Source organism: Miscanthus floridulus, chromosome 9 (assembly GCF_019320115.1).
Source record: "Miscanthus floridulus cultivar M001 chromosome 9, ASM1932011v1, whole genome shotgun sequence".
Classification (NCBI taxonomy): Eukaryota; Viridiplantae; Streptophyta; class Magnoliopsida; order Poales; family Poaceae; genus Miscanthus; species Miscanthus floridulus.
This window is the reverse complement of record NC_089588.1, coordinates 126456126-126475594: the sequence shown is the minus strand read 5'-3', so window position 1 is coordinate 126475594 and position 19469 is coordinate 126456126. Positions and strand designations below refer to the sequence as shown.

Here is a 19469-nt window from a genome sequence, read left to right as displayed (position 1 = left end):
TTGAACCGCAGTGCTTTAGATCTTGTTGAGCACTGCAAAGAGCAGATCTCCATTCGAGGTCGTTTGGAAAATTTCGATTAATCTAAGGATTTAAAACATATGGCCCCGTTCGCTTCGTTGAAAAAACAAACCGAAATACTGTTTCGACTAATTTGTTGTGAGAGAAAAACATTGTTCCGACTAAAAAAGATGGATTAGAAGAGAAGCAAAAGGACCATACTTTACCTAAAAAAGCTGAACATGTGACCCTCAGACGGATGCTTTTGCATTTGCATGGACTCAAAAAGCTGAACATGGATGCCGCAGGCTCAGGCAGGTGAGTCAAGCAACGCGTATGATCGGAGTAGTAATAAAAATAAAAATAGAACATGAGGGCCTTGTTTTCAAGTTTTTTCACTCTCTCTCCATCACATTAATTTTTAACCGCTTGTATGGAGCATTAAATATAGGTAAAAAAATAACTAATTGCACAGTTTAGTTGAAAATCACGAGATGAATCTTTTGAGTTTAGTTGGTCCATGATTGGATAATATTTACCAAATAAGACGAAAGTGCTACTATTTATCGGATTGAAATTTTTTGCAATCTAAACGTGGCCGAGGAGGGACTCATACGGTGGTTTTGGGGGACTTGGGGTGATCGAGCCCACGCGACAGTCCCTTGGCCATCAATCAAAATCGCGGGCAGCGTGGCATACGCGAACTGCTAAGGCTGTGTTTAGTTCTAGAGAGTTGGAATTTGAGGCTATTGTAGTATTTTTGTTTTTATTTGATAATTAGTGTTCAAATATAGAATAATTAGGCTTAAAACGTTCGTCTTGTAATTTCTCACTAAACTGTGCAATTAGTTTTTTTCCGTCTACATTTAATGCTCCACACACGGGCCATAAACATTCGATGTGATAGGCACTGTAGTATTTTTTTTTTTGGATTTTGATATCCAACTAAACACGCGCTAAGAGATTTTTGTGTCGATAGCAGTCAGGCAAGGCTCCACGTCCCTCCATCAATTGTTTTGATGAACAATTGGTAGCAGTCAGTCAAGGGTGGCTGCCTGCCGGCCATGTGACCTTGTCCCCCTGGCCCTCCATTATTGCCGACGTCGACGCGACCACAGGCACAGGACGAGCACGAGAGAGCGGCGTGCTACCAAACCATTCTACGAGTAGATGGCGTAGGCGACAAAATATAGGTCATAATAAGTGCACGGGCCCGCGATCGAGGGCAGCAATAATTCCGAGTGGTTAGTTTACATGTTCTTTTCGGGAGGGAATCGTCGAAAGGAGATTTCTCATGCTTTAACTACATAGGAGTACGAGTTACCAAAGAGAGGTCTCACCTTGCCCACACCCTACCATTGTGTTCTCGACAACTCTACTGAGCGCTCGCTCCAATGGCTGAACTAGCGGCCAGCCTGGCGGTCGCCCCGCTGGTGTCCCTGCTGAAGGAGAAGGTGTTTGTCCAGCCCGCTCCTGGACCAGTACAACGTGATGGAGAGCAGGGAGAAGCACCACAAGACCCTCATGCGCTGGCTGCCTGCCATCCTCGACATCATTGGCGACGCCGAATTTTAAAAAAAAAACATTAAGATTTATAATGTCAAATTAGTATTATTAGATTATGTTGAAACTAGCGGTTTCAATCTGCGTGGCGGAGACCGAGGCCTCCGCCCGAACGGTCGGCCTCGGGCGGAGGCTCGGGATACGAACGATAAGGGGGAGAGTGGTGAGTAAGGGAATGACACGGAAAACTATGGTTTCATTAACTCGTTCATCAACCAACCTCCACGGTTACAAGTGTCCCCTATTTATATGATTCAACTACCACATAACAGAATTTATTACAATACCCCTCAACTGCTACAGTACATTCCTGGAATATTCTGCCGCTAGCCTCTTGTTCGCGGGGCAATCCTGCCATACCGTCTCCAAGTAATGGGCTTCCATGAGTAGTTGACCCACTGTAGCTTGGTCTTCGGCCCAAAGGCCTGGGTCCCCGGCGCTGGCCTTCATCTCCCGGGACACGCCGCTGCCTCGGCGGGTCTCCGCCGGATGGTCGGAGACGTTATCCGCAGGTCTCCGCCCGGCCGCACGGGGGCCATAGTTCTCGCCGCTGGCCTCCGCGTTCAGGGGCGCATCGTTGCCTTGGAGAATCTTCGCCGGTCCGGGCGGAGGCATCACCCGCAGGTCTCCGCCCGGCCGCTGGCCTCCGCCTTTAGGGGCGCGCCGTCGCCTTGGAGAGTCTCCGTCGGTCCGGGCGGAGACATCATCCGTAGGTCTCCGCCCGGCCGCGCAGGGGCCATGCTGGCGCGCTTGCGCGGACCGCGAGCGCCCGCGCTTGAGTACCTGCGCACACTTAGGCAAGATCGTTTGTTTGATTAGTTTAGAGATAAGGCGGCCTCCGCCCGTAATACCGGAGACGCCCGCCTGAGCGGTCGGCGGGATGCGTGCCTGGCCTTGGCGGAGTCCGCGATGAAAAAGAGATTCAGCACCCCTCGAGCATAGCCGGAAAATTTCCTTTAGTCAGCGCCGGGTCTCCGCCCTAAGACGGTCGAAGACGCCTTGGCGACACCCCGCTGCCGGGAGCCTTTGCCACCCGTCAAAACCATGTTACAACAGATTAATCAACAAATATATTTATATAAGGTGTTCATTTTATTTCATAGATATTATTATTTTTTCTATAAAATTAAAAAAGTTTTACTGACACAAATTTTAGGAATTGATTTATTGGGACACAAACGAGCACGACACAACAATGAATCAAGATGCGCTGCACCCGAGAATAAAAAAAATCAAGGTGCCCCGCCGACGGGCAGAGGCCCTGTTTAGATCCTACCTAAAATCCAAAATTTTTCAAGATTTCTCGTCACATCAAATCTTGCGGCACATGCATGGAGCATGAAATGTAGATAAAAAGAATAACTAATTGCACAGTTTGCTCGTAATTGATGAGACGAATCTTTTAATCCTAAATAGTCTATAATTGGACAATTTTTGCCAAATACAAACGAAAGTGCTATGGTAGCTAAAAGCCAAAAATTTTCGTATCTAAACGGAGCCTGAGCTAAATGTTTACTGTTACTCCGTCAGGTCCAAAAAGATTCCCGGTGCTGAGCTAAATGTCGTGGGAACTTGAGCCACCCCTCTATATATATTAAAGATCATGATCGATTGAGGTAATCTAACACATAATCGATAAAAGCTAATTTGCTACCCTATTTTTCTACTTGAGCTTTTTCAACTTCTGCTATTCAGCGTCTCTCTCAACGAGATTCATTGGTGTTCTAGATGATCTTATCGACTGTAGAACAACCTGGACGTGTTCCTGGAAGGTGTTCTGACTTGCCGGTCAGCCTTGCTATTCTAGTGCGTTCACACTGTGTGCTAGGTTGTGTATGGCCTTGGGTGTGCTAACCCTTGCTCGTGTGTGTGTGGCTCGAATCAGTATCAACAATATGCGTATATTATTCGCTCCAATTCTTATCCGACCAAGAAAAGTGGATTAGAAAGTGAGAGATGTTGGCCCTGTTCGTGTGCCCTTAAATCTGGTTTGATCCGTTTATTTTTTCATTTGAAATAGTATTTTTCTCTCATAAATTCCTACAGTATTCCTACAAATCATCTAAATTCCTCCAGAATTCAGACAAGTGAACAGGCCCTTACCAGCTCCGCTCTAATCTGTTTTCATTCCCACCAGCTGGCTGTTAAGTTCAGGGTGACTTATGTGATGAATCGTTGGATCCCGGTGTCAATAGATTTATTAGAACCCAGCAGCTGGTACCTTGAACGTGATAGCTAATTAACGGATAGAAAAAACACAAAAATAGAAATAAATTTCTGCGTTCTAAACATGCCAGTTGCTGACAAAACAAAACAACAAAATGGTTGAATCGACTTTGTCTAAAGAAAAACTATGGACAAGAGGACAGCAAGGATACCGCGATCGAAAACGAGTTTTGGGAAGAGATTTACCACACATAGCCAGAATTTGATGAATAAGTTGAGCTAGTTTCCTCACTGCGGTGATTGTTCGGGTGACGGAGCAGCTCAGTCCGCAGCGGCACTGCGACATTCGCTTAGCAATGCATCGCTGGCGGAGTCACAGTGGATAGCAGTCAGTCAAGGGTGGCTGGCTGCCGGCCATGTGACCTTGTCCCCCTGGCCGTCCATTATTGCCGACGTTGACGCGACCACACGCACAGAACGAGCACTAGAGAGCGGCGTGCTACCAAACCATTTGGAAGCAATAATTCTGAGTGGTTAGGTTAGACCTCAGGGTCTGTTCGGGATTCTTTCTTATTCCTATATTTTTTTATAAAATTAAACTAATTTCTATAAAATTCTTATATGATTCCTGTAAAATTTATACGTTCCAAACAGACCATCAACTTACCCACACCCTGTGTTCTCGACAACTCTGCTGAGTGCTTAGCAGGTAAAATTTTTGCAATCTGGACACTGTAGCATGTTTCGTTTGTATTTGATAAACTTTGTCCGATAATAGACTAACTAGGCTCAAAAGATTCGTTCCGTAATTTACAATCAAACTGTGCAATTAATTATTTTTTTTATCTATATTTAATGCTCCATACATGTATTCAAAAATTGATGTGATAGAGAAAGTGAAAAAACTTGAAATTTTAAGGCAATCTAAACAAAGCCCAAGCTACGACGTCGAGATGCCAGGAACCTCTTTATTTTTTCTCCGCTCAGCCATTGTGTTCCCCTTTGTGCTCTGAGCGTGCTCAGTTCCACCTCAACTTTCAAAAAGTTGCTACAGTATCTATTACATCGAATGTTTGCAGCCCGTGCATGGAGCATTAAATGTAGACGAAAAGAAAAATTAATTGCACAGTTTGGTGGAAAATTACGAGACGAACGTTTTAAGCCTAATTAATCCATGTTTGAACACTATTTATCAAATAAAAACGAACATGCTACAGTAACCCAAAATTCAAATTCCTACGACTAAACACAGCCTGAACTAGCGGCCCGGTGGTTGGGCCGCTGGTGTCACTGCTGAAGGACAAGGTGTCCAGCTACCTCCTGGACCAGTACAACGTGATGGAGGGCATGGCTTTAGCAAAAACAGTAGCAAGCCGAGACCACGCCTTCGACGCCCGAATAGCCGGATGTGGGGGCGGAGGGGAGGCACACGGACTTGATGAGGGGATCATGTTTTCCGTGGACGGATTGTAGTAAACTCTGTATTCGGATGAGCGGTGGCCAGCTGAGGCCCCGTTTAGTTCCATCTAAAAATCAAAAATTTTTGTACAGTATCTGTCACATCAAATCTTACGGCACATGCATAAATTACTAAATATAGACAAAAAAAAAAACTAATTGCACAGTTAGATAAGAAATCGTGAGACGAAACTTTCAAATCTAATTAATCTATAATTAAACACTAATTGTCAAATAAAAACGAAAGTATTACGGTACCTAAACCCAAAACTTTTTAGATCTAAACACGCCCTGAGCCTCCCCGCCGGAGACAAGACAGGCCAAAGGCCCCTTGCCAGGAGCCGGACAGCCAGGTGAGCCACCTTGACGAAGGACAGCTACAGAAGTTAATTAAGGACCTGTTTGACAGGGCTTTTCTCCAGCTCCGGCTCCTCCAGAGGAGCCCTGCCAAACGTTTTCTTGGAGGAACCGTTTTTCAGTAAAAAACAGAGGAGCCGGAGCCGTTTTGGAAGAACCATAATTTGTGGCTCCTCCAAAACGGCTCCGGCTCCTCCGGAGGAGCCGCTCAGGAGGAGCCGTGCCAAACATGCTCTAAGTAGTTGGCTTGTCAGTAAACGCAGTAAGTGCGTCTTCATCCTCCTCGCTGCAGTACGGCGGCAAAGAAAGGAAAAAGCGTTGAGCCGCAGCCATGGAGGAGTGCAAGAAAACGCAGGAGGAGCCAAGGCGAATGGCACCAATGACGGCAAGAATATTGGCGATATTTTGGTTTGAAACCCGAACTTTGAACACCCCGGCCCATCCCCGGAACGAACAACTGTAAGGCGACCCGGAGGAGATGCAAGTATCCGTTGAATAGCATTCTGCATGAAATAGATATTGAAGCGGGGGTCGCGGCATTGAGGAGTTACCCAGACGAAGGCCGTCGACGGGTAGGGAGCAATGAGGCTAGGGACGACGGAGGTATGGAAATCGAGGAGCAAACGGTCCCGCAGAACTTCTGCCGGAAGGTCAGGCAGCACCGGGTTGTTGCGCAGACGGGCGCCGCCGGCAGCTCCAAGGCGGGGCCGAACGGACGACGGCAAGGCAGGACGCGACGCGACGCAAGCAGGGGCGCTTTAGCTGTGGGTGGGTTTGGCAGTGGTGGAGGCGGTGGATTTGGTGGTGGTGGGCGGCCCGGCGGAGGGTGGCGCGGGATTCGTCAAAAAAATTCTCTATTCTATTGGGTTTGTCTTGGGATGCCCTGACTTGACCTCGCTCATCATGGACTGCATGATATGAATGCCTGCTACTCTGCTTCCTGCTTGGGCTCGCAAGAGCAGTGCCATCAGCTGGAACGTGTTCACGTTATCATTCCCGGCCAACCAGCTCATCCCTCGTGCACAATCTAATATATGCCAACTTAAGAAGAGATAGACGTATGCTGATGAAGGCCTTGTTTAGTTCGTGAAATTTTTTGGAAAATGGTAATGTAGTATTTTCGTTGTTATTTGGCAATTAGTGTCCCATCATAGTTTAATTAGGTTTAAAAGATTCGTCTCGTGAATTTGGTCTAAACTGTGTAATTAGTTTTATTTTTTATTTATATTTAATGCTTAATGCATGCGTCTAAAAATTCGATCTGATGGAGAATCTTGAAAATTTTTGCAAAATAAAGTGCAACTAAACAGCACCCAAGACTCTTGATGAATTAAGCAATTAGCTCAGCCTTCCACGGCATTGTGGAAAATATAGAAACAGATTCCAGTTTGAACTAAACTTGTCATTGGGCCTAGAAAAGCCAACCGGCGTGTTCGTGGGTTGGTTTCTGATCTGGTTTGGGTTGACTGGTGTTTGTTGTGAGAGAAAAATACTGTTGGCTGGTTAAATAAGCCTGAATGAAACCAATCAACGAGGTGAAGAGGTCTGTTATCCACAAAACACTAGCAGGCTGAACCCATCTCGATAACAACGGTGGCCCGAAGGATTAGGGTCCTGGGATAAGTATTAAGAGACCGAGACTACAAGCATGTTGAACTAAATTATTATTGGTTTATTTATATTCTTGCATGTGTTGCTCATCTCGTCACTACAGTACTGTAACTTGCAGCTTCATTGCCTAGTCATTATTGATCCCCACCAACGTAAGCATAAACTAATCCACCATTGCTGCTCCGTCATCTCCACTGCAGTGACCGAGACCGCATTGCTGCCTCCAAGTCCACATGCAGTGCTGTACTCGGCTGAAGTTTAGTATCGGTCACATCGGATCGGATGTTCGACATTAATTTAGAATATTAAATATAGGCTAATTACAAAACTAATTGTGCAGATTGAGACTAATTTACGAGACGAATCTATTAAGCCTAATTAGTCCATGATTTGATAATGTGGTACAACAGTAAACATATGCACATGTTAGTCGCGGTTTCCATAATTAATTTTATAATTAACTCATGTTTAGTCTTTCTAATTAATATGCGAACACCCGATCCGACACTCCCTCGAACCAAGCAGCCCCTTGACCCGCGCGGCAGCTGAGCCAAGTAGTGTTGCCGAATAAATTCTCCACTTCCGCAGTGTCCTGTTGTCCATTATTGGAGGTTTGCTTTGGTGGCGCCAATAAGTGGAGGAAGGAATAGAGAGGATGCTTCAGTAGGAACGAGGGACTGCTCTTTGCGTTCTCAGCCGGCTTCTCTCTTTCTGCATCCTTCCAATTCGAATTGGTACGCTATTTGTTTGGGTCAGTTCAGTGGCTTCAGATCTGTTCATCTTTCCTCTCTACTTTCATGACTGGTTTAGTGAGCTGCACCGTTTTTGTTGGATCTAGCTGGTTGAAGAAATCCTGTTCGGAGTGGAAGTTCACATTAACACCTTCTGTAGCACTGTGGTCAGTGTGCCGGCTCTGTCCTGTCCAAGGTATGTTCTTGGCTATGAAAACCTTATCATTGCCTTCACTTACTAATAAGATGTTCTGGCGCCTCCTTTCTGTTGTCATAGTGCTTTCCTGGTAATGCAGAGGGAGAGAGAGAGAGCTGAAGCTTGATTCGGGACAGTGTAACCATTTCTGTAGGATAGCAAAACAATTTGCATTGAGATCTCTTTATGCAGCACTCTGATCACTGCCTTACCGACTGTGCAGTGTTCAGTTACCTCTTAAAATTCTTATTTAGTGTTAATTCTTCTTGTTAATTAACTACATGCTAACATGTTCTTGTCATAGGTGTTGATCAACCAAGCAGCCATTTAACCTGCTAAGCTGTTCTACTTGTCCCCACCCTTTGCAGGAGCTGCCGTGTGATCTGTTGGTTTTCGTTCACTTCTGGTGATCGAGTGATGGTCCTCAGTGATTGAGTGAAGCTCCTTCCCTCACTCTCTTGAAGATCTTAAAAGTACTCACGGGTTGTGATCTGAACAAACTGCTCCTGCAAAGATGATTACTACGGGTTCTTATTATCAGACTCTTTTCCTTCTTGGTTAAGATTAAAAGGATTCTCTTTACTTATGTAAAGTTGTGCTGAAGAAAGGCACTGTCCACTGAACGGGGAAATATTAGTGAACCTGTAGATAATAATCTACATAAATATTTTCTGCAAGATTTCATTTCCTGCTTCAGAAATTATGCAAATGAGAGGAGGAACGGAAAGCATGATTGAGTAGCCACTGCTGTTTTGGCTTTCAGTGTTTCACTTTCTGACACCTCCCCTGGTTCTCTGCATCCTTTTCAGTTTGGTAAGCAAAACATAAATCAGTTGGCCCATAAAGGTTTCAGACTTCTTCCTATCGTTCTCTCAGTTCATTCCTTTTTTTCTCTCAGACAAAAAATCGCATAGACACATACTGGTTTACATCCAGATCACTCTGCTGTCAGTTCCTCTAGCTCTCAGATGCACATGGAGTGTTAATTGCTGTGAAAAGCTCCAGGGGATCAAGTTAATCAAGAAACAGTTCTGATGTCATTCTTCATTTTCTCCTAAAACATGCCATATTTGCACGTGCTGATCACATAGAGATTGCAGAAGTTTGATGCTTGACAGAGCACCAGTTTCTTTTGGACAACATCCAGTTGGGATCAGGAAAACATGCATCCTGTTACAACAAGTAGCTAACCATATGCAGGTATATCTTTCCCAGTTCTAATATCTCGGATTGACTAGTGGTGTTTACTCTGGAAAAATATATCAAGTCTATTGATTCAATCAAGCTTTCATTCTCTCTACTTTATACAGTTGTCATAGTGTGATCAACTGAGACCGAGAGTCCTCTGTTATCTATTCTATATATTGGTTTCTGAAGCTGTGGCCTTAAAATTTCATTGGGCTTACTAAGTGACGATCTTCAAGTAATGATGGGTTGATCATCTGAACAAACTGCTTCTGTGATTCTTATGATCAATCACTTTTCCCAATTGTCAACATTTTCCAAAGATGGGTTGATCATCTTCAAGTAATGACTACATTTTTCTAAGGTAAGAGCTGTAGGCGTGCTTCTGATATTATAAGCTTGCATCCATGATGTTATTGTTTTTGCTGATACATGTTTCCTTCTTTTTGTACAACTGTCGGTACTTATACGGACAAACTGCTTATGTGATTCTTATTGCCAATCACTTCTAAGATGGCTTTTTCGTCTAAAAGGAAATAAAGTGCTTAGGCTTATAAAAGAAAAAAGTGCTTAGGCTTATAAAAGAAAAACAATAAGCCCATGAACTGGTATGGCACCAATCCAAACATAAACTATTACCCATGTTTTAGGTCTGCCAACAAGGTTTTGGTATTGCCAAATTGTGGTTTGACTCATGTTAGACTAAAAAGCTAACAGTTAGTCCACATCCCTTTACAAGCTATCTAATTCTTACTTTCACAAATGCTTCTTACAATCTTTATTTAGCACTCATTCGCCGCTTCAGGTACCCGCATGGTTTCTATTTGGACTCCTTCAACTAAATTAGTTTCCTTGCATAGCTGATTGAACTTTCCTTTTCTCCCATGAATATCTCTCCTTTCGCTGCATGTCAGCTTCTTAATCCCTCTCTTTCCTTGCATGAATGCCCATAAATATCTTTGAGTAGTTCATCCTATTTATTAGTTTATTTGCATGACTTCTGAATTTTATTCCCTACTAGCCAGGCTCATTATGAAAAAGGGTCTAAGCTAGTCAAGGTCAGGGCAAAAATAGATGACTTCGAAAAATACTTGAGGTTTTGTTGTGTGATGCTAACAAGTATGCCTATGGATGATTCAGAGTTTTTCTTTGAAAGTTTGGATTATTCAGAATTACCATTTCGGTACCTCACCATGCTTCTATATTTTGCAAACATCATAACTGATACAGTTGATGATTTTTATAGTAGTTGGTTGCAAAAGCTACTTCATGACACCTGAACGCGTGATAGGTATTATGCACAAATTAGGAGATATATGTAGACATTTAGATTTTATTAACTTAAAATATATATGCTGCAAAAGTGACCACAACAAGCCTTTCAAAGATCAAGTTTATTAACTTAACAAAAATTTAGATGGAAAATAAGTAGTTATATCTTTCTTCTCTACTACAAGAACAAACTGTGTGCACCTTGTTCAATTTTAACCCACTTAACATTTGTGTTCATTAATTGGCAGCCTACAGCTCTGCAAGTTTGGCCACTCTAGCTACAAAATAAGTCGCTTTGGGTGCATCTCATTGATTCATTCTGTCTAATTATGGCAACCATACTTGATCCTATTGTTGGATCATGTGCCAAGAAGTTGCAAGATGTAATAACAGAGAAGGCTGTTATGATTCTAGGGGTAAAAGAAGAGCTCAGAGAAATGCAGAGAACAATGAAACAAATACAATGCTTCCTTGATGACGCTGAGCAAAGAAGGACAGAAGAGTCAGCGGTTAACAACTGGCTTGGAGACATGAAAGATGCAATGTATGAAGCCGATGATATAATAGATTTGGCTAGATTAGAAGGAAGCAAACTGCTAGCAGACCGTCCATCATCATCTAAAAACATTGCTTCATGTACAGGCTTCTCATTTCTATCTTGCATTCCTAATATTCAAAGACGTCATGCAATTGCCGTTCGAATAAAAAATTCAATGTTGAACTTGAGAAGATTTCAAAGCTGGGTGAAAGATTTTTTATGCTGAAGAATATGCAACCTAAAGAAGAGAATTCAGTAGTGAGGCAGGTGAAAACTAGTGAGCTTGTGGAGCCTAACCTCGTGGGAAAGGAAACTTTTGTTGCTTGCACAAGATTGGTGGAACTGATTCTGGTACATAAAGAAAATAAGTCATACAAGATTGGCATTGTTGGAACAGGAGGTGTTGGAAAAACAACTTTGGCCCAAACAGTATACAACCACCAAAAAATAAAAGGCACTTTTAGCATGCAAGCGTGGATTTGTGTTTCTAAAGAGTACTCTGCAGACACTCTTTTGAAAGAGGTTCTTCGAAATATTGGTGTAGACTATAAGCAAGACGAAACTGTTGGAGAACTTAGCATAAAGCTTGCGACAGCAGTTCAAGATAGAAGTGTATTTATTGTGCTAGATGACATATGGAAACATGATGCATGGACTAATCTACTAAGAACTCCATTAAACACTTCATCTACAACAATAGTTCTTATGACTACACGTAATGATATTGTGGCACGAGCAATTGGTGTGCAGGATGTTCATCGAGTAGAATTGATGTCTGATGACACCGGATGGGAGTTGCTGTGGAAAAGTAAGAACATTAATGAAGAGACTGAAGTGGCAAACCTAAGGGGTCTAGGCAATGAGATTATCCGTATGTGTGGTGGCCTTCCCCTTGCAATCAAGGTTACTGGTAGTGTTCTAGCAACCAAAGAGAAAACTGAGAACCAGTGGAGACAACTTATAAACAGAAGTGCTTGGTCCATGAGCAAAGTTCCCATTGAGCTAAGGGGGGCATTGTATTTGAGTTATGATGACCTTCCAGGGCATTTGAAGCAATGCTTTCTATTTTGTTCATTATATCCAGAAGACCATGACATGTTTCGTCATGATCTTATAAGGTTTTGGGTTGCCGAAGGTTTTGTACAGGAGCAAGGGGAGCAACTTCTTGAGGATATAGCTGATGAATATTACAATGATTTGATATACAGGAATCTCCTTCATCCAAACCCTCTATATGCTGATTATTCTTTGTGTAAAATGCATGATCTTTTAAGGCAGCTTGGTCAACATTTGTCACAGGGTGAATATTTTTGTGGACATCCACAATCATTGGAAGATAAAAATTTGTCCAAACTACGGCACATTTCAATTTTTACTGATAGTGATTCTATAACTCTCCCCAATGGGAACAAAGAGGATATTAGAGCCTAACATTGCTCATTTGGACCAAGTCAGCAAGAGTTGAAAATACAATATTCAAAAGACTTCCATGCATTCGAGTTTTGAATTTAACTGGTTCAATTATACAAAAAGTTCTGGATTCTATTGGGACTTTGATCCACCTTCGGTTACTTGATTTTGCTGAGACTGACATATCCTATCTTCCCGAGTCAATTGGTTCTCTCACATACCTTCAAATACTGAACTTGCAGCGGTGTCCAAATTTGCACAAGCTTCCTTTGGCAATCTCCAAATTATGCAATTTAAGACGCCTGGGCCTTGATGGAACACCAATAAACCAGGTTCCAAAAGGGATAAGTGAATTGAAGTCCCTCAATGATTTAGAAGGTTTTCCAATTGGTGGTAGCAATGTTATTAGTGATAGAATGCAAGATGGATGGAATATAGAAGAATTGGATCCCCTTTGGCAGTTGAGAAGGCTTGATATGATCAAACTGGAAAGAGCAGTTCCTCCTAGTAAAGATTCACTGCTAGCAAACAAAACACATCTCAGAGAATTAGGACTACATTGCACTGAACACACACATGAGCCATATTCAGAAGATGCTGTAATCAATATTGAGAAAACTTTCGATTTGCTAATCCCTGGACACAACCTAGAGGGTCTCGATTTTATGAATTTCTTTGGTCGGTGGTTTCCCACCTGGCTAGATACTGCTACCCATTTGCCTTCACTGACATACTTACAGCTCATAGATTGTAAATCATGTGTTCATCTTCCACCAATCGGTCAGCTCCCCAACTTGAAATATCTGAAAATCGAAGGAACCACTGCAGTCACCATGATTGGACCCGAATTTGTTGGCTCTGGGATGGGTAATCTCAGATCTACAGAGGCAGTAGCTTTCGCCAAGCTTGAAACATTGGTCATCAGGGATATGCCCAACTGGGAGGAGTGGTCCTTTGTTGCTGAAGAAAAACAAGAAGCAACAACAGCATTCACGGAAGGAGCAGAGGATAAGGCTGCTGCAAATCAAAAGTGGGATGCCCCACCTCCAAGGATGCAGCTGCTACCACGACTGAAGGAGCTGCAGCTTGTCCGCTGCCCTAAGCTGAGAGCTCTCCCACCACAGCTTGGACAGGAGGCCACCAGCTTGAAGGAGCTCCAATTAAGACAAGTGCACAGCCTCAAGGTGGTGGAGAACCTCCGTTTCCTCTCGGAGCTCCTTGTAATATCAGATTGTGAAGGCCTAGAGAGAGTTTCGAATCTTCCCCAAGTGAGAGAGCTGCGTGTACAGCTGTGTCCCGACTTGAGGTGTGTTGAGAGATTGGACAACTTGCACCAGCTGTTTCTGACAGAGGATATGGAAGGTGCCTCCTCACAGTGGCTGCCTGGACTCCAAGAGCATCACCAACAGCTGCAAGGAGAAGACATGGATGTCTACACTTGGACATAGTGAACGTACAGACATGCCGAATGAGATGGCTATGAAGATATATGTAAGCTATGACCCTTGTCTGAATTTTCTAATCTGGTTAGATGTTTATCTTCTCTGCTTTTAATTATCCATGCCCGTTTTCAATTATTTATAGGTAATCTGGCATTGAGGGCGGAAGAGACGACTAGAGTCTAGAATTTGTCTCATTGATATCCATCAGGTGCCTTATTACGCTGGGCTGGATAGTACGGACGCGTGTCTCGTGTCAAGCTGATGCAAGGAGTTGAAGAATTTGGTGATCTGCTTATCGAGGAAGGAGAAGATGCGTTTTGGTGTCTCCTGAACAAGTGGCGCATGTGTCTGAATAACCAGTGTTTTGTTTGCGTATGTATCTGAATAAGGTCGTGATATATACTGCTGGTGTTTTTTAGTCTTGTTTTTTCTTTAAGTTGTGCCAAACATTACATACGTTGTTTGGAGCCCCCGCGTGTATGCTGCTACGTGAATTTTGTTTGAGGAATGCTCTGTGGATATGTTTCATTTAAACAGATGGTAAAACTTTTTCTCTGGCCCGCCACTTGCGTGCGTTCGTGCTGCTGGGCTTCACCCGACGGTCAACGCTGACGACAGCGCTGTGCAAGGCGCTACTCTGTTTTCCACACTACCAACTCTGCTGACGTCAGGCAAACTGCAGAGAGGTGTTGCAATTGCTACTGTTTGTCATTGTAGTCAGTTCTGGGCAACGCGAATCGAACTCGATTTCTTTGCAGCTGCGTGTGTGCCCATCCGCCGCGAATCGAACTCGATTTCTTTGCAAGGGAATTCACAATGCATCGAGGAGGTTAGTTCATTTCCTTTGTGAAGATGTGCAGTCAGATTTTAGGCGTACGTCTACCACCAGTATGTACATATGCCCCTGCAAAGTTCCACTGTTCTAGGCATGTAGCTCTTGCCATTTGTGCACATCAATCCCATCTTGATGACGATCACCTAATAAAAGAAATTCCTGGACCAAGTTTTAACTAATGTTAAGGTTGCTTTTTTCAACTCGAAATTCAAGCGCCTCCATCCCAAATTATAAGTCATTCCAAGAATCTAAAAGAGTTAAAGCATCTTAAGTTTGATCAAATTTATATGATAAGATAATAACATTTATGATGCCAACTAAAAATTATTAGACTTTTTATTAATTATATTTTCATAGTATACCTATTTGATGTCACAAATATTTGTAATTCTGCGTATAACTTTGGTTCCAGAGTATTAGTTTTTTCTGGTATCCAGCTCTCTTTCCGTGACATGTTTCCTTTTTCCTTCTTTTTTTTAATCTCTCTTGTTTTTCCTATAAACACAAATAATAAATCCATTACTATGGGTCTTTGAACTCTGAACCCTTCTATCTATAACCCCTAATAAACAAATATTCCACCACTTAGTTGCAAGTTGTCCATGAATATTATATATAAAACTTATTTATTATTATAGCCTCAATCAGCTGATGGTCCAACTAATCAAATCGTGAACTAAAATCTTCATCAGTTTGCCATCTAATCTAATCAAAATAAATGTATCTCCAAGCTGTAGGCATACACAACTCCAATCCTCGACGACGGTTGCCATATGGAAATTGAGAGAGAGGTCTCCAACAATAACTTACTTCTTGCTGACTTTAATCAAATATTAGAATTATGTATTTTTATGGGTTCCAAAGAAATCACAAAACTCAATATCTGACTCTACCAACACATACATAGTACGAAAAGCAAAATTATGATATTTACAGGTACGGCCCCGTTTTGCACGGCTTCTGCACCGGCTTCAGAAGTTGTTCGCCTGCCAGCCTAGCCGGACAACATGGGAGGGAGCGCGTCGGGCCACCGGTATCGTGAGCGTGCAGGTGAGGATGAGCTTGGTGAAAGCATCTTTGTGGAGGAGCAGGAAGATGCCGATTGGGGTGATCCTGAGCCGACTCCACCGACTGCCCCTCTCGAGCCTGCGACGACTACTTCGGCTCACGGTACTGATCCCTCTACTTCCACCACTTGGGGCCCATTCGAGCAGCTTCCTCAGCTTATGCCGGCTGCACCCGAGGAGGCACCAGCTGTTGTTGAGGGGGAGACGACTTCTTCTAGGGAGGTACCATGACACATTCAGCGTCGCCATCCACCTCAGACCATGATTGTCATCATCGACCAGCGAGTCACGCGGTCCAGGTCGTATCACATCTCACACTTTGCTCATTCTGCATTTGTTGTGTCTTTTGAGCCTCGAGATGTTGGACATGCTTTATCTGACCCCGATTGGGTTAATGCCATGCATGAGGAGTTGGAAAACTTTGAGAGAAACCATGTTTGGGTTTTAGTACCACCTCCACCAGAGTGTCATTCCATAGGAACAAAGTGGGTCTTTAAAAACAAACAGAGTGAAGATGGGGTGGTAGTGAGGAACAAAGCTAGGTTGGTAGCCCAAGGTTTTTGCCGAAAGGAAGGTATAGATTATGCGGAGACCTTTGCACCTGTAGCTTGTTTAGAGACGATTAGAATCCTTTTAGCTTTTGCTGCTTCAAAGGGTTTTAAGATTTTTCAAATGGACGTCAAAAGTGCCTTCTTAAACGGCTACATAGAGGAGGAGGTCTATGTGAGGCAACCTCCCGGTTTCGTGAACCCAAAGTTTCCAAACCATGTTTTTAAACTTCACAAAGCTTTGTATGGTTTGAAACAAGTCCCGAGAGCATGGTATGAGTGTTTGAAAACCTTCTTGCTTAAAAAGGGTTTTAAATGGGTTCAGTTGATAAAACCTTGTTTCTCCTCAAGCAAGGCAATGACACTCTCTTGCTTTAGATTTACGTGGATGATATCATCTTCGGTGGCTCTTTTCATGCACTTGTTGCCAAGTTTGTAGATCTTATGAGCAGGGATTTTGAGATGAGCATGATGGGAGAGTTGACCTTCTTTCTTGGGATGCAAATCAAACAAACCCGAGAAGGGACGTTCGTGCACCAAGGGAAGTACACCAAGGACGTGCTAAAGAAGTTTGATATGGGCGAGGCCAAGTCTCTTTCGACGCCCATGTCAACCATGGCGGCGTTGGATGCCGATGAAGAAGGAGAAGACGTGGACCAGAAGGAGTACCGCAGCATGATCGGGTCTTTGCTCTACCTGACGGCGACGAGACCGGACATACAGTTTGTTGTGTGTCTATGTGCGCGCTTTCAAGCTTCACCGCGCACGTCTCATCGCCAAGCCATCAAAAGGATCATGAGGTACCTTCGTTTCTCTCTTTGCGGTTATTCTGATGTGGATTTTGCTAGTTGCCGCTTAGATAGAAAATCCACGTCGGGGATTTGTTAGTTTCTTGGTTCCTCTCTAGTATTTTGGTCTTCTCACAAGCAATCCAGCGTAGCGCAATCCACCACAGAAGCTGAATATGTCGCTGCCGCTAGTTGTTGCTCCCAGCTGCTTTGGATGTTAGCCACTTTGAGAGATTTTGGCTTAGTGTTCACTAGAGTGCCTTTGCTTTGTGATAGCACAAGTGCGATAAGTGTAGCCAAAAACACAGTTCTCTACTCTAAGACAAAACACATTGATGTGCGCTTTCATTTCTTGCGTGATTATTATGAGAAAGAAGACATTGACCTTTGCCAAGTTGACACCCAAAACCAACTTGTAGATATCCTTACAAAACCTCTCGACCTAGCATCCTTTGCCCGCTTGAGAGGGGAGTTGGGTGTTTGCTTCCCTTTTTAGAGGAGGGAAGTTTTGGTTCTTGTACTCTAGTTTTGGTTTTTTTCTTGGTTTTCTAGTTCAAGTCTTTGTTTTGATTTTGTATCATACATCTTTTGCATTGCATCATGTATTATAGTGCATCGTGAGCTTCATGTGTATATCTTTGAGAATGAGATTATGCTCTTAGTGATAGATGCTTATGTGATACATGATGTTGGTATGGCTAGCTTTGGCTCTTTTTGATCATATGTTACACTTTTGATGAGCTAAGTTTGTTTTCAATGTGAACATGATCTATAATTGATAAATCTACAAATTTGGTTCACCACTGAGTCCGGCTCCTAGCATGTGTAGGATGTGTGAGATCCATGTTCTATCATGTTTATGCTAGGTTACTATGTCTCAGTCTTGGAGTCTTTCGCTTCCACTTGTTTTACTCGAAGATAATTGAAACAGGAAGATCGAGAGGGTTTGCATTATCATACATCACTGTATCGAGACTGCTTCTTATTGCACTTAAAGTTGAACTTGAGTAGTGTAGTGTATGACCAAGACCGACGCTTTGAGCTTCTGATTGTCTTTTTACATAGGCTTCGCCTGGTTGAAAAGTTAGGCAGGATAGTGCTTACAACCTCTCGCAATCACATGCCTTCTATGTTACTTGTGCAAAATGACTAAAATGAAAATTTTGATGCAAAACACAAGTTTTGAATTCTTTTGTGGCAATGGGGCTAGGGTAGGTTAGAGCTTCAACCAATTAGGTGGCTAGGTGCACGGGATCACGGTGAACCTCATCGGCCTTTCCCCGACCACCGAGGTGGCCAGATTTGCCAGGAATGGACATGACACGGCGGTAGCGTGGTGCATGACATCTTCAGCGAGGCCAACATGTCCAATGGCCTCTGGGGCTCTTCTCTATCAACCAGGGCTAGCGGAGAATATGTCCCGAGGCGAGGCGAGGCTCGTGGTAGACTCCTTCCAACCTCTACCGTCTTGCAGTGGTCGGAACGGGGCTGCGCTAGGGCGGGGTCTGGCCATGGTGAGCGTGCGAGCGCCGGCGTTCTCGAGATGTGGCTGCTTGGCAAGGCCGTGCAGGGCTCATGCGAGTGCACGCGAGCATGCTGTGCTTTGTGACGGCCTAAAGGCAAGGCCTTGAGCTTCCTGGGTGGAAGTTCATGGCTCGACGGCCATGGCATTCCTACAACGGCGAACACGGAGCAAGGCGGGGACTCACTGTGGTGGCATGGGAGATGGGCTGGTGGTGTAGTGGTGAGGCAAGGCAGTGGCGAGGTGAGGCAGTGCCGGCAGAACCGCAATGACGATGAAGACAAACGATGTCTTCTCTAGCTCCGACGGCTTCGGGCAGGACTTTGGTGGCCTTGACTCCTCCTCCTCTCTCCTTTTCCTTCCCTCTCAGTCTCGGTGGTGGTCGTGGGTTGCCACGGAGTGGCGGCGGGGGCATGGGAGGGGCGCTAGGGCTCCCGAGGTGCCCTTTTATAGGTGGTCGCGGCCATGGTGAGGCAGCAGACGGCGGGGAAGGGTAGAGGGGGTATGTGTAGGGTGATCTGGCCTCCTGGGCTAGGGTTCGGGGCTCGGCGGGAGAGCGCAGATGCTCTGGCACTCCCAATTTGGATGCTGGCGATCAAAAAAGGGGGACTGGGTGGCGTTAGCTGTCGATGCCATAGTGGCGACGTCAGCTGCGTAGCGGCGCAGGCTGGGGAAGGATCTCTGCCTCAGCGAAACGGCCATGGGAGTGGACGACAGAGATCGTGAGGCCTGGCCTCGGATCCTCACCGGCGGAGATGCTCTCTGCCTCAACGAAATAGCAG

At 44.2% G+C, this 19469-nt stretch overlaps 1 long non-coding RNA gene and 1 pseudogene across 2 annotated transcripts; one reads left to right on the top strand and one right to left on the bottom strand.

Moving 5' to 3' along the window:
* Positions 1-1750: 1750 nt before the first annotated feature.
* On the bottom strand, positions 1751-6542 carry LOC136482892 (uncharacterized). Of its 2 annotated transcripts, none has more exons than XR_010765241.1 (2): positions 6094-6542; positions 1751-2585 (listed from the first exon to the last, which is right to left on the bottom strand). It is a non-coding gene; the product is annotated as an uncharacterized lncRNA (long non-coding RNA). The 2 variants fall into 2 exon arrangements; XR_010765240.1 differs by having other exon boundaries at positions 1751-5253; positions 6094-6216.
* A 1171-nt stretch (positions 6543-7713) lies between these two features.
* LOC136484238 (putative disease resistance protein RGA4) lies at positions 7714-14461 on the top strand (annotated as a pseudogene).
* Positions 14462-19469: the final 5008 nt, after the last annotated feature.